The sequence below is a fragment of the Temnothorax nylanderi genome, unplaced genomic scaffold, assembly GCF_030848795.1.
Source record: "Temnothorax nylanderi isolate EJ_2023f unplaced genomic scaffold, tnyl_v1.0 TNYL_tig0033_pilon, whole genome shotgun sequence".
NCBI lineage: Eukaryota > Metazoa > Arthropoda > Insecta > Hymenoptera > Formicidae > Temnothorax > Temnothorax nylanderi.
In genome coordinates, this window is record NW_027249095.1 from 1,170,431 (window position 1) to 1,188,026 (window position 17,596).

A 17,596-nucleotide genomic window follows, 5' to 3' on the forward strand; every position below is an offset into this window, starting at 1 on the left:
GAGTTGTCGACTTGCTCCCTGATTGCCGCATGTCTTTTAGACTCTGGCATTGATTAATATATGTAGAAAAGAAAATAATTGATTTTACTTCCAGTTCCTTTATCGCGATTTATGTCTTAAATATATACGTACTGAATAGATGATTTAAGTAAAAATCTTCTTCTTCTTCTTGCCAACTTCAATATTACGAATTTTGTACTTAATAACGCGGAAGTAGATTGATTAGCACTTTAAACATCACCTGTACGCGAAGTACTGCAGAAGAGTGTGCTAATGACTGTTGTTAATGACTCAACATTACCCGATGACAGCAAAATTGCACAGGTATTTAACCGTTTGCTGTTAGCGATGGTATCATAAAAATAAATTTTTAAGAGACAGATAATATTTTAAGCCCTTTTCCCGCTAATATAATTTCGTATAAACACGTTAAACATAAATGCAAGCATAAATGTCTTTCAGACAAGAATTTACAAAGATTCTCCAAATCTTTTCCTAACTTAAAAGTATTGATTTATTTTTTTAAATGTTTGTTTTATTTCGTTTTAAAACTTTTACTTCTAAAACTTTACTTCATGTACAAAAGAAGTTTGTGATATAGAATAACTGTCTCGAACTGTTTCAGATATTCTCGTTATGAAACCTTTCTCTAAATCTTTTGTAAAACTGTTTTCTAGAGCTGTCTAATTCGTAAACATCGTCGCTTACATAATCGAATATGGGAGAAATGTAAAACGAGAAACACTTAGACAGGCAGCTCTGTAAATGATGTAATGCAGTATAATCTGTGACAGACATAGTGACGCATGAGAGAGCAGAAAAACTCATCGAGAGACTGTGCAATAGAATATCCACTTTATATTTTCACTCAGTGAGAATTACGAAGTGAAAGAGACGGCATAATTAACGAGCTGCAGCCTTCTTAATTGCGTTCCGTATTTTTGTTAAATGCATCCATTAGCCTCAAGGCTAATGCCACGATCGTTACGATGCTTATCAGTTCGGAGAAGCAAACAGGTTAATATATTCGACGAATCACTAACGGCCGAGAAACTATGACAAGTGTATGGTAGATATGACACATCATATTTCGCTAACAACATGTTTCCCTAATGACGTTGATTTAGAATAGTTGTACGGGCAGCGTCGTCACATTAGCCGCGTATTTTTTCTGTAACGGCGGATATCGCGCGGCTTGGCGACAGGGACTTTCCGCATGAATGACGTTGAGTATATTTATCACGGCTAAGGGACGAATAGACATAAATTTTACGAGGATTTCGTGATTCGAGGGCAGTTAATTAAAGAAGCCAAAATCGGACCCTGCTCACCCTGCTCTCCTTCGGCCCCGAAGTTCCTTACGACTTCGCTCGGCGGCGAGGAAACTTTCCTACTTCTTTAGAAGTTCCTGGCAGATTTACCGTCTCCTAATAAATCGCCGGGGCGATTAGAATTAATGCCAGATTAATTCCAACGGCCTTGATAAATTCTTATCTCGTGACCGCTCTTTCCTCCGGGCTAAGAATGTAGACTTTATTCGGGAGAAACTCGATTTTGCGTGGAATTACTAATTTTTTTGCGAACAATCTTTTCCTCACACTTCTTTTTTATTATATGTATGTAGAAAAAATTTATACAGTCGCAAATGTATGTCATAAAAATAAATAATACACAATATAACGATTACAAAGAGTATGCTACAAGAAAAGATAAAAAAACTAATTAAAAGGTGCATCGAAATCACAGATTGGCATCCCAGAATTAATTAGAAACAATTAGATTTAAGAACTATTAATATATCTTTCACGTAACGATAATCGATATCTAACTAGAGTCAATATATGTATAAGCATCTTTCGGACATACCTGTAACAGAAGATAAACGATACTGCGTTTGTGTGTTCTATATTCTATTTCTATCAAACCTATCGCGACGATTGTGTCAGATCGTCGATCCGTCAGCCGGCGATAACGTACGGCGCTCGATGATCGGCTCGATAATCGGCGATAAAGGGGACCGGCCGCGCGTATCGTTGCCGGTCAACCGATCGACGGACGTGTATTTTTCGGGCTATAAAAATTGAATTCTTGCAGAGTCACAGAGCCACTTAAGCACGGTCGCTCGCTTTCCATATTGATGGTCCGGGCATGGCGCACCATGCCCGGGTCGTCGAGAGGCGACGGTAGGATTTTTTTTCTAGTTGCTTTGTTTTAATTACGCACAGACGCGTGTCAGGAACGTGTTGTGAACGCGTCGGACGGACCATAGCGCGCGGGGTCCATCCGGAAAACGGACGGTTTAAGAGAGATAGTAAAAAAAACGAAGGGGAGAGATGAGGGAGGCAGAGCAGCACCTGGCATCTCTGTGATTACGTTAATGCACCGACACGACGACGATGCGTTTTCTACAGCCGAAAGTTTAGCACGCTTTGCGTCTCTCTCTCTCTCACACACACACACACACACACACACACACACACACACACAACTGTTTTTTGTTTTTTCCGAGTGGAATCTTGTTCGAGAGTAATTTATTTTTTCTCGAAAGGCTGGAATGATACGCCCGAAGCGAAGATGTTCCGGATTATCATTACTTTGTATGTATACGTACTTCGCCAAAGAGCTCGTGAGAGTTAATAAGTTACCTCTTTGCCTGTGTAATGAAGAGCGCGCTGTCCGCCGTAATTTGTTGTACATAATGCTTTCTTTCGCTTTCCCGTTCGTAACGCAAAACGGAGAAGCCTTCAAAATTCCGGCAAAGCGAATATCAGGAGAAGTACTCGAAGCGATAGGATGATTCATTCTAAATTTATAAAAATTTTAATATAAATCGTATTTTTCATTCAATACGATCCATGATCCTGCCTTTTCGTACTTTCGATGCAAATGGGACAACTTTAGTTCGCTCTGCGGGAATCTTCCACAAACATGTAGTGAAAATATTTACATTGTTAACGGATCATCTCACGTACGGTCACCACTTTAACTTATCAGAAGCATCTCGCGCGACAATGGAACAGTTTCACCGGCAAACGTGTGCGCGCGCGTGTATGTTGAAGAAGAGACGGGGGCGAAGGGCAGTGGAAGAGCAGTGTCGCCCTGACAGGTTTCGGGCGTGGATCAACGATCCGCGAAGTTTCTACAATGCGTTCCTTGCACTTATCCAGTGTGTCACGGCGCGGCGAGAGAGAGAGAGAGAGAGAGAGGGGGGAAAGGAGAGAGAGCTCCTTGGAGCTCCCTCTCGCTTCTCGCATCTCCAAGAGACCAAAACATAAACCACGCGCAGCATCGGTACAATATGTCCTACTACCTACCCCGCCCTTCCGTCCCACTGCTCTCGATCCACCTCCACCACTGCTTGCAGCGTTCTCTTGGAAGAGACACAAAGCCAGGCCGGAGAGTTATCTTGATGAACCCTAAGTACTACAAGACCTATTTGGAGGAGAGATAGATCCTAGTGGGGGTAAGGGGTGGGCGACGGGACACGATGAAGAAAAGAAAGGAGAGGAGTGGAAGAAAGGAAGAGAAAAAGAAGGAGAGGTCTATCCACCTTGGAAAAGAGATCTTTCACGGTTGTCGATGCCACTGTGATAAGAAACGGCACATTCTCCGTTGCTACTCTTACTACTACCTTTGCTTCGTCGCTGCTGCTGCGCCTTCTCGTTCCTCCGACAGTCCGACCGCTGATCGGTGACAAACCACTTCGCGAAATGCCTTTCGTTCGACATCAATGACAGGGAGCGCGTAGCGCTAGGCTCGAGAAACATTGTCCAGCCTATGTTCGATCGCTGCGGACTCATCGTCCTAAATGGACGCTAAATAGATGATGATAAAGCATATCTTCGTGAACACGCCATACATTCTATGCGATTCGGATATTTGCTTTTAATCGCACGCATATAAATATGGAAGGGTTAATCGAAAAAAAGGACTTGTAAGGATATGCGAGATTAGTGGACGACAGTCCATTTCTTCTTTCGCATTATGTTAGAAAAGATAATGCAGTTTAGGTACAAGCAATCAACAACTTCGAGTTTAAGCTGACCTGAGGTCTTGAGGTCAAGGAACTGCCTCTAGATAATTATATTGTAGTGGTGGTCAGAAATCGGCGACACTAGTGTTGGTCAGTGTTGGCGTCCCCGAGAGGCGTGACGCCTGTAACAATGGTCACTTTCTTTAAGAAGGGACAGTAAGAACATAATCTCGTAGGTTAGCAAGATTCGACGTTGGTTTAGCTGCATGTCAACGCACAGGCGCACGTGCCGAAATTATATTGTTTATACATTGTTATCGCCGATTTGTCATTGCCTCGGTCATCGCTTTAAATTTATTAATAAATTGTAAAATAAATGTGCCCTGAATAATTTTGTTTCCTACATTTTTAATTGCCTGAGCTACACTGAGGGAAAAATATTGTACTATTGCACATATTTTGCGTTTTGTTTTATCGAATCATTATATGTATATAGAGTCGTATCTGAGATAATAATTAATTCGATTGAATATATTTTAGAATGGAAATATTACTTAAATACTAAACCGATTATATTCCGATTTGATTGATACATGTATATATGAATGTATGTTGCAAACAACAAACTTTACTGTTATACGTTAAATTATTTTACTCCCCTTTTTTAATAATAATTAAGATAATTGTTGCATTTAAAAATTATTTAACGTTTATTTAAAGAATGAAATATATTTACGTTTTTCGTTGAAAAAATTTATTTGTGTAAATTAATGTATTATGATTATTTAGTTTCAGATTTTTATCTGAGTGAATTGTAGTTTTAATCGCCTTTCTCCGCCGATTTCTTTAATAGAGAAATACAACTTGTAACTCATAAAACTGTTTGCAACACGTTCAAGTTACGTACAATATAATTGATAACTTTGCTATTAATTGACAAACATTCGGTAAAAAAATATCGATGTGATGCGCGACACTTCCAGACGGGGACAAAAAAATATCGCAAAAAAATTATCCACGACACGTCGACGGTATAAAAGGCTCGAGAAATGCCCCATAATGGTGTGGAGACGTCACGCGTTAGTCTGTTCGCGATCCGACACGGTGATATTTTTAAATCCCGAACGCATGCCTCATCTCACAATCAGTCTAGTCTCTCTGGTCGCCGCTCTATTTTACGGACGAGTTTGGGTGACGTCGCGCCGTCACAAATTCTTAGACGGAATTGTGTCATTTTACTGCTTGGTGACAAACGAGTCTCAATCATAAATCTATGATGTAAAAAACCGAGATGTACCATTCCCAGTGGTTGACCAATCAGAGATTGCCTCTATATTGCCATTTCCAAGGTTACGCAGTTGACGAATAAGAGGTAGCCCTCAAAATCGCCATTATGCGCAATGGTACACCTTGTTTTCTTACATCATGCATAAATCTTTAATTCGGGCGAATGAATAATGAATATCTCATAGTACATCTTTGTCCTGTTTTTAAATGACTCGTTTGTAAAAGTAAATTAAATAATAAGTGATCACTCCATCTCCTGAATTTTGAACAACCATGTTGAGCATGTTATGAATAAAGCGGAAGTTTTACTTCAAAATAAAATAAGGTTGCTGCCGATTGTTATTCATTAACGCTAAATAAATTGGAGAATATATTTTGATTATTCATTAATATATCTCAATGCGCGAATATCCTGTGCTTCTCGTCTTTCTCGGAGTTAGAATTCTGTTCGAATGCGTGTATCTCGGAACACGATCTGCGTCTACGCTCGCCGTTTGTTGGAACGCGACAACCGCCCATTGTTACGAAGGATTACAATAGTTGCAAACAACGTGAGAGAGAGAGAGAGAGAGAGAGAGAGAGAGAGAGAGAGAGAGAGAGAGAGAGAGAGAGAGAGAGAGAGAGAGAGAGAGAGAGAGAGAGAGAGAGAGAGAGAGAGAGAGAGAGAGAGAGGAGGCAGGGAGGGGGGCAAACACAATTACGCAATTACCGTTTGTAAATTAAATGGGGTACCGCCGATGTGTAAACAGGTAGCGGACACGAAGCGTGCCATATGATAGTCGATGCGAAAGTAGATTTCCGGCAGCTCTTTCCCGGAGGAACGCGCGCGGCGCGTTGAACGAACACGATTATCTGCCTCGTCGGCGGATAGAGTCGAGCCCTGCCCCCTCTCCTCCCGTAACCGAAGGAGATGGCCTAAACGGCCACTTATCTCGTTGCTGGTCCCGGCCGCAGATAAGAGCCACTACATCGTGGTTTTACATCGTGTCGGGGCGTGTCGAGGATACATCCGGCCCGGTTCTTTCCTCGTTTGTTCAAAATTGAAGTTTATCGATGCGCACGTTGCCTTATCTTCGGCTTGAGGCGTGGTCACTCGTTCACTCACCCTCTTTCTCTCTTTCTCCTTGCTCTCGCTGCTGCTTCTTTTCACTTTTTGCAAATAACACGCGAGAGAATCGATATTTATTTTATTATTTTAGTCTATTCGCATTTTATATAGTTGTTTTATATAGTTGTTATTAAAAATAAATATAAGAGGATTTAAATGATTGTATTCTTTAGTTGAGAATAATTGTATAGAAAATAATAAAGAATACAAAAAAATCATTGTTTTTCCCAAAATTATTTTCTTCTCTCTGCATATCTCGATTTTTTAAAAACATATTTTATTATTACTACTTAATGGTGCAGCTTTATTATTTATTCAATCTTAATTGGGCTTTGAAAATTTTAGTGTCTAAAAATCAGTAGTAAAATATATTAGATGTATTATAATAATCGCTATGTTTGAATTTATACCAAACTCTCAACATGTTTTTATGCGGCGCTACACGTATTTAAAGATCTACGTCTATGGACATTTCAGGAACAAGAAGGGGGATATGCGTGACCAAAGGTTTTTTAGTAATATGATTTTAGTAATGTGATATCTTTCTAATCGCATCATTGCGTTACGTTAAAACGTAGTTTGCGTTAAAAATATTGCGAGAAATTTCAGTTGATTTTGTCAGTTGAACTAGACACGGGGATCAGGCGTCTCTTTTTGTTGTTAGCATTAAGGTCCAGTTAGCAGTGAGCCTCTTAGCTAAGAACCTTAATTTCTATAGAAACCCTCCTGTCATCTGCTTTACCCGATTTGCTACTTTGGCCCTAATACCTAATTTCAAAAGTTTCACAGGTGAGGTGTGCACCCGGCTTAAAGGTACAGGTACCCAAAACAATCTCGCTTTCCTTTACACTCTTCTATATGTTTTCTGAAATTCACGAAAATGTCGCAATGTCTTACGTATCCTATTGTTCGTCTCGTACGAGCCACCTAAAAGAGGAAAGTGAAGGGGGCGCCAGGCACCCCGCCTGCGTCAGAGACACTCCTAGAAGACGGCATGGCAGCGAGATATACTCCCGCATACCCTTGGCGCGAATACCACGGTTTTATGGTCGCCCGTGCCTGATTTATGGGACGGTACCAACCCCCGTAGAATATAAAAAGCATCTAAGCCCCCTTCTTAGCCCCTCATCACCGAACTCCTTTCTTGCACTCGAGGGGGTTGACGAAGAGGATCGGAATTTTCGAGACATATCTTTTCAGTCAGGTCATTCTGCATTTTTATAATTCTTTCTGTTTTTCAATAGAAATATGATCGATTATGATTATTTTTAAATATATGCATGATCGAATAATTAGTACAAAATTTAAAGGAAAATTAGTGACCCTTTTCGAGAACAATGTGTAAGATAATAAAATAAAACTCTTGATAAAATATAAATAATTGTTACAATAATCCTTATTATGCAACATCATTAAAATCCGTTTATAGTTATAGAAACTTGGAAATTATTATGATTAATAATTTCGCAAAGAATTTAATTTTTGCCTATTTGAAAACCATAAGTCATTATTAATGTCTTTTCACGTTCTAGGACAGTATTGTCATTATTGGTTTGTCGGAGATTTTCCAAGCTTTGGACTATTTACACCTATCCGGTGGTGCATTCCGTTCTAACAACTCGGATACCCGAGAAACTCCCCGGAAATCTACTATAATTTCTATCATTACAGCTCAATATTTCTCGTTCGTTCATGCCGAAAAATCAGACCGGTTCATGCTTCTAATTACACACTCGCCCGAGACGCTTTCCGCGTTAATTCCGACGGATTGCATCCTAACTGTCAGACTATAGTCAGAGATTAATAATGCAGTCAATTCAATCATTCTTTATATTATTGGAAAGTATGTCAATTTTAATTAGGGAATTATTTAATATATTTTATTAAAATATATATGTAATTTTTATATTCCGTTTATATTTTCGTATTTAATATATTCCATTTGACGGTAGTTATCTGAAGTTTTTTAGAATTTATTTTGTAAAAAACGAGTGTCCAACAGTGAGCGAGAACAGAAAATCTTCTGCTCCAGATAGAATAGCATGTGCAACAATGACAACCATATATTAGACAGTCGTAAAATAGAGTCTAGACAAGGAGCTCGTGTTCGATAACGAGGAGGCGTGACCCGTTTCCCGTTAGCACGCAGCCGAAAAGTCGAAGTCCATGAAAATAACCTACCTCGAAAGGGATTTGTGTCCGTCCTCATCCTACTATTTTTCCACCCTCCTTCCGCGACCCAACGTTTTGCGGAATCATGCCCAAGAGCGTAGGAATCGCTGTCTTCGGCTTCCTACTCACACGTATTTCGACCGCCTATTCATCCAAAAAGCATTTTTTCTGATAAATTATAGATCATAAAACTAAAACGCTGAAGAGAGACAATAAGAAATATTTTAGTTTGCGTTTGTTGCATCGCATGAATTTACACGCGAGTCTATTAATTCCAGTTTTAGAATTTATGTATACTTTTCAAGATCGACGCAGAAGAGGGTGCAAAGAAATCTTAAATTTCTAACTATTTATTCCCCCGAGGCTATTAGCTTCCTGATCCCGAAATGTCGAGTACGTTAATTCCCCGCACTAAACAAAGTTGGCTGATGCTCTATTGATCACTCGTGCGCGCGTGGCCTTTGCGTAAACGATAATACGAGGCAGTGCGCTCGTCGATGGCGATTGTTTAAGAAGTGGCCCGCATTAGATGCTTTAGCCCTCTCGGTCGTATATAGATGTCGATAGGGCAGATCTTAGTCCTTCTTAAGGTACCGCCACTCGAGGGCAACGAGGGTGAAAAAGGTAACTCGAGTTTCACAGCACGTCGTCGAGTAGCGCCTTTTCACCGCGGACCTGCGAACAACTTTCGAACTTTTCTCATTGTCAGGTCACGAAACGTGATGACGTTTCTATCCAAGAGAGTTCGCTATTATCAGAAATACACGGATTGGTTAGAATCACCCAGATAGATATTTCAATTGATAAAGCGTCGCGTAGCCCAAACTAGGACCAACTTTGTCAAAAGTTTCTTGAAACCTAATTCTTATAAATTAAAGATTTCTTGTAAAATATAATTCCATCTACAACTTTGATAAGGTAAAACGAAAATCAATAAATGTACGATTATGTAATGCTAATTTAAAAAAAGCAAAGTGTCTGGAATATGTAAATGTCTTCCACGCAGATAAAACGCTTTCAATCGATCTATTTATAAGACTAATAGGACTTAAATATGTACTCTACGCCGTTAAATTTCTCAATTCTTTTTCTTGAACGTATCGCATATTGATGTCCTATAAAAGTTAGTGTCTACGCAGTAGACACCAAGATTACTTGTGCAAAACCCATTCTCTCGCAACAAGTGTTCGATACTTATTGCAAATTTCGCGTGACTTAAACTAGAGATCTTGTTCGATGTATTTTTGTGGATAGGACAAGAATTCGCTGACGCAGATAAACGAGCGCGACAATTTCGTTCACGGACATTCCGGGATGCTGATGGTAAAACCGGTGGCGGGGATGCCGTTGAAACGAAGCGTTCATTACGACACACCGGCCCGCTGATAAGATCCACTTCGTGCGATAGAACGTGAATTTCGAAATCCGTGACGTGGACGCGGAGGATGGATCTCGCAGGAATCCACGCGATGGTGAAAATTAATTGGCGAACGGCGTATTTATGCGTGCATTATGCAACACGGAGGATAAGACTTTCGGACGCGGGCCCGCCGCCGTGCGGCTAATTGAAACGCCACTGCGCGCGAGATAAGCCCCATTGCGACGGAGAGTTATGAGACAATATTATGAGGCGCCGTACGTCAAGCCCAAAATTAATTTCGGCCATCGCTTTGCGCCGGACCGCAGATAGTGGCGAGTGCCACTCTCTACGTCATTACGACGGAGCCGTATCGTCCGCTCGTCGGACGCCTATGTCTCTTTCTCGATGTTATCCGCCGTTATTGAATTCAATACTCGCTCGCTCGTCCCGTGACACATCGGCGACATAATTTTCGACGAGATTGACTGATAATGAAAGGCCAGGAGACATAACGATACGATATCGCGTGAAATATTATCTTTAAGAGAATGCGCGCGTCTATTTTCACATCCTCAAGGTTCTTATCACGAGTAAAATTATCGCGAATCTTTCCTTGAGCCGTATATATATTTCTTGAATTAAAATTTTAATATACTTCAGATCGTAATCAAATGTTACATATTTAGAACTTAGTGTAGGTATGCGTCTGTTATACCATCGCCTTTCATTGAAAAAGGTAAGCGAAGAAATCCGCAAGCTATTGGCGAATCTCTGAGAGGCAAACATACCCTAAATACCTCTTAATAGAGATAAGGAGAATCACACGTGTCCTGTGTCTAGGAATGTTCGCGGCATATATAGGAAAGCCGTTACTGCCGTCGTTAATGCAACGTACGGGGCACGCCGCATTAAGCGGCATTTCCGAGGGTCCGCGTGTCGCTCGTTAGGCTGATTTGTCGCTTTATTAGATCTTAGTTAGTTTGCGCCCGCGCCGGCACCCAGGATTGGCTCGACATTATGCGGCCGCGCGGCATCGGCCAGGCCGGATTTGCAATTTGCGTAAATTAGACGATTGCACATCGACCTCCTCTCCCCCGCCCCCCCTCTTCCCTTTCCTCCGATATTCTCACTCTCTTACCCCTTGCCTATCTTCGTTTCTCTCCTCTCCCTTGGCCGGGGCTTCGTTCCGCTGGCACTCGCGGTAGCGTAGCTCTCTAATGGCACGTGTAATCGCCCGATAATTTGCATCGCGCACTTTGACTTGGCGTTAATTGACCTCCTACCGTGCTAATTAACGAGACGCCGGAATTTATGACGCGGGAATTCTTGTTACTCGAATAATCGGTGCGTCGATGCGGGCTACCTGATCAACGCAGATTATATCTGCCATCGTGCGGAATGGCAAGTCTAACTTGTCCACTTGTCGTCAAACGACACTTTTCGGGAGGTTTTTATTGCTCCTAGGGTTTCTACACCAATTTTAATAGGTTGCGATGTCTCGCCAGTGCTTCAATTAAATAAAGTCTTACGATTTTCTACTTTCCTTCATAATCGGCAAACTAAAGATGATCGAAAATGGAAGTCTCTGTTTCTGGTATCTTCAAACATGCTCACGCTTCAGAGAAAGCATCTAATCTAAAATCGACATTCTGTAAATACTTTTTAGAATTAGAAAAATCAACGCAATCGGCTGTCACGAAACTCTGACCGAACTCATCTGGACGCGTTTTACGATGGATGACACACGTCCACCTGTATCCGCGCGCGATCGACGGTCGTAAATTCACCGGGTGACGGCGCAATGGGCCGAAAAGCACGCAGCCGGTGCGCGCGACGTGCGTAACCGTCGCGTAGTTGGCGGCGCGATTACGGTTAAGAGTCAGGGAGCCGCGCGATCGGCCTTCCCGTGGCGCGCATTAAGGATCGATTTCACCCCGTCGCGGCGGGGAGGACCACCCGCCGGGGCCAATTGGCCGAATCAAATGTCCGTCGCCCATCTGTTCGGCAAGTGCAGAGCCGAGACGAGGCCGCGCTACTGTCTACGTAAACATAGCTGCTGCACCGCGAGACCGCGGTCCCGCATGCGGCGAGACCGGTGTTGACATCGCAATTATTTCGTTAGATCTCCCGAGGGAACGCCCTGATACGAGTGCGCGACCATCTGTTAGACGAGCCACGTCGTGCGTACAGGCGACGCGACAAAATTACGACTGAAGATACATAAATGCAGTAGGGGAAAGATGGTCCAAGTGAAACCTGAGGACAAGCAATCGCTCCATTTTTGCAATAGCGTCGCAATTTTTTTCTAAAAATTATCAAAGGACATAGAGCGCCTCAAAGTGTGAACACAGAGGTCCTTGGCGCGTGAAATAAAGACTCCGAGCTACATTGTACATTGCGCGAATACCTATATCGCAAAGGCATGGATACGAAAAAGTCGATACACCGTTGGAAGGAGGAGAAATGGGACAGGGATGGGAAGTTTGCGAGATAAAGTGTGGAGCGTGCGAGACAAAATTCATCCCCCTCGCGCGCCGGAACAGGGGGGTGAGCGTTGGGAGAGGTTTCCAGGAGGAGGTTGGGGAGGAGGGAAGCGAGCGAACGGTGGCAGAAGAGGCATAAATCAGACGGGCACCCGAAGGTACCGCGGAATACAAAACAGAAGAAGGATCGCGCCCGTGCTGGCGTCGCGACGCTAGAAAGAGGATCTCAGAGCGGCCGACTATTTTCCAATAATTTACCCCCGGGATGGCGGGCGGTGGAGACGGAGGGGTCCGTCGGGTGGCGGTTTTCCGGCAGCGGCGTAGGGAGGAGGAGAGGTGGAAGAGGAGGAGGAGGATGAGGTGGAGGGTGCACCAGGGGGGGGGGGCGACGGCGGTTGGGTGCCTACTGCTGCTAGAGAGCGGGCGGCGAGCGCACACGACTGACACTATCGCGGCCATAAATACTGGGGAGCAGCCTCTGACGTCACCCACCGGGGGCCCGATATTATACTTTATCTCGAAACTAATTCCCCGCGAGCAGATTTATTGCAAGAAAGGGGTGAAAAAATACATCTTCTCTCGGCCCACGGGCCACCCACTCGTCCCTTTCTCCCCTTCGGCCTGCCATCCTATTCACCTGACTTATCGTGCTAATGCAAAGGTACTTAATGCTGAAATAAAGAAGTTAGCGAGGGGGACAACGGTCGGTTTCGTCTTCTAAGATCCGGTCTGATTTGACGGCGCGATTTTGTCCGGCTTTTTGCATCGCGCTTCTTTTGATTTCAACAAGAAACTTTCATAAGAAACACATATTGTCTGTTAAACAATAATCAATAATTCGTTGTTTAATTGCAACGTTTACATTACCCTCTTAACTTTCCTGCTTCCTCCTAAAGAAAATGAGTAATTTACGTGTAATAAATTCGTAGATACTTTCAGAGATCGCGCCCTTATTTTTATAGACGTGGCCCCATTTCACAAATTTTTAAAGTTAATCTTTTCAAACTTTACATTTTCTGAGTGAGAGTAGTAATGGAATATTTTTCTGAATGTACAAATGTATAGCGGAAAACGGAGTGTGTACCGTGTAGAACGCGCGTATGGAGGCAACAATATATATCAGAGATATCGGTGTTATCTCTAAAAGATATATTGTACAGTAACTCGTATACTTTGGCATACAGGTATGCACGCGAAAACGGACATTTTTACGAGAAACTCGCACATAGCGCACGAACCCAGATCTAGGCGATACCGTTCCGAACCACGAGAGCGTCGTTCTTCTCGCGCGAAACATTTCATTGGCGTTTCCACGTGAAATTATTTTCGTGCTCGCTCGCGCTCGCGCTCGCGCCGAATCGCCTTTAATCGTTCGCATCTTTACGACGGGCCGATGATTATCGGCACGGCCGTAAGCGTAATTAAAGAAAGGCGGACGCGGTGGCCCCCGGGAAGGGGGACTTTTTTTTAGTCCACGAAGAGATCCACCGGCACTGATATCCTTATCCCGTTGCGTTTCCTCGCGTAACAGGTAAACTCCGTGTCCAATGAAACGGTTTAATAACTGCGGGACCGCCAATAGAAAACGCCGGGTGAGATCCGCGAAGCGGGACAGGTCCAGAAATATATGAAAACCTCGGGAAAAACCCCCGATGTACATCTACATGTGTAAGTGGTGGCGGCGCGGCTCGAGGCGCGCGCGAACCCTATGTACGCGAACGTACGAGAGGTCACTCGTATTCCGCACAACCACACATACGGACCGCATCTTCACATACGCCCGGAGAAAGCCCGAGGCGAGTCGCGTTTTACATTTTTATTCAGCTCTCTCTCTCTCTCTCTCTTTTTTTTCTCTCCTCCCTCGCGGTTACCATCCCCCGCGTTTGGTAGCGCGCGCGAGCCGGTGAACGAACGAGCACACAATCAGCCACCCCTGCCCTCTTCCTCTTCTCTCTTCCTGCAAGCCTCCGCCGGCTTGCCGCCACCCTTGCTGGAGACGGTATTTCACATTCAAAACATTCCCCGCGCGTCGCGGTTTCCTACCCGATTCACAGACCCCTTGCTTCTCGGCCAACCCCCTCGCACACCATCGCGACTCTTAGAGCGAGCGTCCTGGCGTATCTCTGGAAGGAATATAAAACATGGATCGTACGCGGAACTGCATACGCCGCCATGTACGTGTGTTGGGTACGCGCGCGCGCGCGCGCTGGCTTTAATTTAAAAAATAATTAAACCGCAAAATTAAACGAACCCACCCCTGTCTATATTTTTGTTTCTCCTCGTGTTTTTTTCGGCCGGCGCGCACGTATCGTAGCGGATAGGAGGGATACCAAGCTGAGAGAAGCCAATTTTCTTTCGCCCTCTTTTTCCAATTTCGCGTTTTCCTCTCCTCCCCTTTTCTCTCTCTCTCTCTCTCTCTCTCTCTCTCTCTCTCTCTCTCTCTCTCTCTCTCTCTCTCTCTCTCTCTCCATCTCTTTTTGCTTTCTTGTATAGCTTTCTCAATTTTGTCTCGTAGAACTCACAGGGCAACGGAGAGAATGGTGGTCCAAACGCGCGTGCCAAGCATTGCGTACGTGACTATACTCCCAGGAAGTGGTAATTGGAAGCACAAAGAGAATAGACACGGATAACCGATGTCTCCATTAAATGTGTGCCGATTACGGCTGCACGCTCGATTACGCTCTCTACCACGCTTAGTCTCTCGAGAAGAATGAAGGATTTCTCAAAGTGTGAGGAACGCTCGATCGGCAGTAACTATGGAACTCTTAATAAGCATTGTGTCTAGGAACGGGTATATCATACTCGCGACGCGAATTTCAATTTTAATTTTCTCGTCCGTTCGATATTGTCGATATATCGCAGATTTAAATTTTTACAAATCTGTATCGAAAGTTACATGTTTTAGGAAACATGCTGTATTCCACGAATTTTCCTTTTGACTGACGAAAAACTTGGTTTCGTCGATTCCGCCGGTTAAAGGTCATTCCCCTACGTAGCGATGTTATCTGGGGTTGTATACAGGATCTTGTTAGGATTTTACGATCGTTCGCGATAAATCTAGACACTTTTAGGTGCCCCACATAGAGTAGATTAGATATATTGTTTTTAGTATTAGCCTAACAGAGGCACAAAGGGTCGTTTATAGATATATAGATATATAATATTTATTATTTCTTAAAAAAACTTTATCCAAGAATCCCCTTTATAACTTTGTGTCAATGAGATATTGTCATTATTCTAGATCTATTCTTAATTATTAAAAGACAGATTTTCTGTTGCGAAGAAATGGATTCTAGTTTCGTTATATGTAATAAAGATTCACGTGTATATATTTACTAATGCATTAGTAAAACATTTCTTTTTTTCCTCCTCCAGTAAAATATATATCTGTGACGATATACGGAACAGAGATACCAAAAATTGTAAAATGCTTCTATGGCGCCATACGATACTACTTATCTCGTATAAGATCACGAAATCCTCGGAGGGTCAACGCGATTTCTCTGTCGCATCGCTGCAAAATCCGAAGAATGTCCCCAAACTAGAACGGTACATTGTCTCAGGTATTGTCGACGTGAAGTGGGTGACTATATTTTTCCGCACCCGAAACCAAATTCTTTTAAGCCTACCTCCATCGACCACTCCAGACCGTAAAGCCTTCGAGATTTCCAGGTGAGACTACCCGCTGCGCTAGACCAACCGTAATCCGTAGCTGAACAAAAAGAGTTGCACCAATATAATGAGAAGCTCGTAATGCGAGACTATTGTTGCGGACAATGCCCGGCCGTGTTAAGCCCTGTAAACAGTGCTGTCTTCGACAACCCACTTGAACTTACCTTCAGTTTCCCGATGCCCAGACGTAAATTACACCATGCATATCGAGTAATTGAGTCTGAGCACGATTTTTATAGTCCACGAACAGATTCTCTCCTCGATTTTTGCGATTTTTTACGAACCGCGACAACATTCCGCACGCTATATCGCGCATGTGCATGCGATGCGTTACCTAATGTAATTATTATTCAATATATGTATCAGCAGAATTATATCGGCTTCTTGAAGAAACCGGTAATTTATGGCGTACTCAGAATTTACGAGCGTTTCTCATGGAAATAGGCAGATCGTCTAATTAGCGTAATTATACAATTATGTTTGACTTCAGTTTACCTTAAAATATTTTTTTATAATATAGGTAATCGTCTTTAATAACGGATTGCGACGAAGCTTCTCGCAAAAGGAAGATGCTTCTCGCGTACGGAAACAAGTCGCGTTACTCATCCACAATTTTTGGCGGATGTCGGCAGCTTTTCTCTTCGATTTTTCGCTTGATATCAATAGCAGACAGAAGATCTGCCAAAGAAGGCAGAAAATCGTCGCGTCGTTATCGAATTTAAATTCGATCAGACGCGATGTCGATAAGCCCGGCGAGACATCAGCTGTTAAACGCCTCAGATGTCTCGCACCTGATGCACCTGCGCGGCAGATATCACTGCGATCGTCTGTACGCGCGTCTACATTCGATATTGTCACCTGCAGGAACCGGCGCGACGTCGGGAGCTGCTTAATGTAACAATCAATATGCCGATACCAATATAGTAGACTTACAAATTTTCGAACGTTTACGCAAGCTGGATACGCACTAGGAACGATGTCAATTTTAGCACATTTTATCGAACAAGTCTCTTTTATTGAACAAGAATGGTAACATACAAGGAAGTGCATTTATTTCAATCTATATATTCGATATTTCTCTCTATTCGATACGATTCTAATCAAGTATAACTGTAACGATGGCTCGAGAATTTCAGGATATTTTTTATCGATATATAAAATGTCCATTGCAAGATGATTGAGAAAAGAGAACTTAATTCGCATTCGGCGCGCGCGCGCGCGCGGTCACGCTTTCCTGACGAGAAGAAAAATATGCGCGCATCGTTGAGACGTCAATAAACGTGCGAGTTGCGCGCGCGGGACGTGATAAGATGGAAGAAAACGAGAAGACGGAGTGCATCGAGGGTGCATCTACGGTACGAATCTGCTGGTTTACGGACCGTGCGCGTCTATATAATTATTCTCGATGCAGGATACACATATCTTTATAAGGAAGGGTTCACGTATATACCGCGCGTTGGTATCCGCTACGGTATCTTTATGGCTTATTGCAACGCTTTAGGCAATTTCGTGATCAACGTGAGGCACGGGGAGGAGAGGAA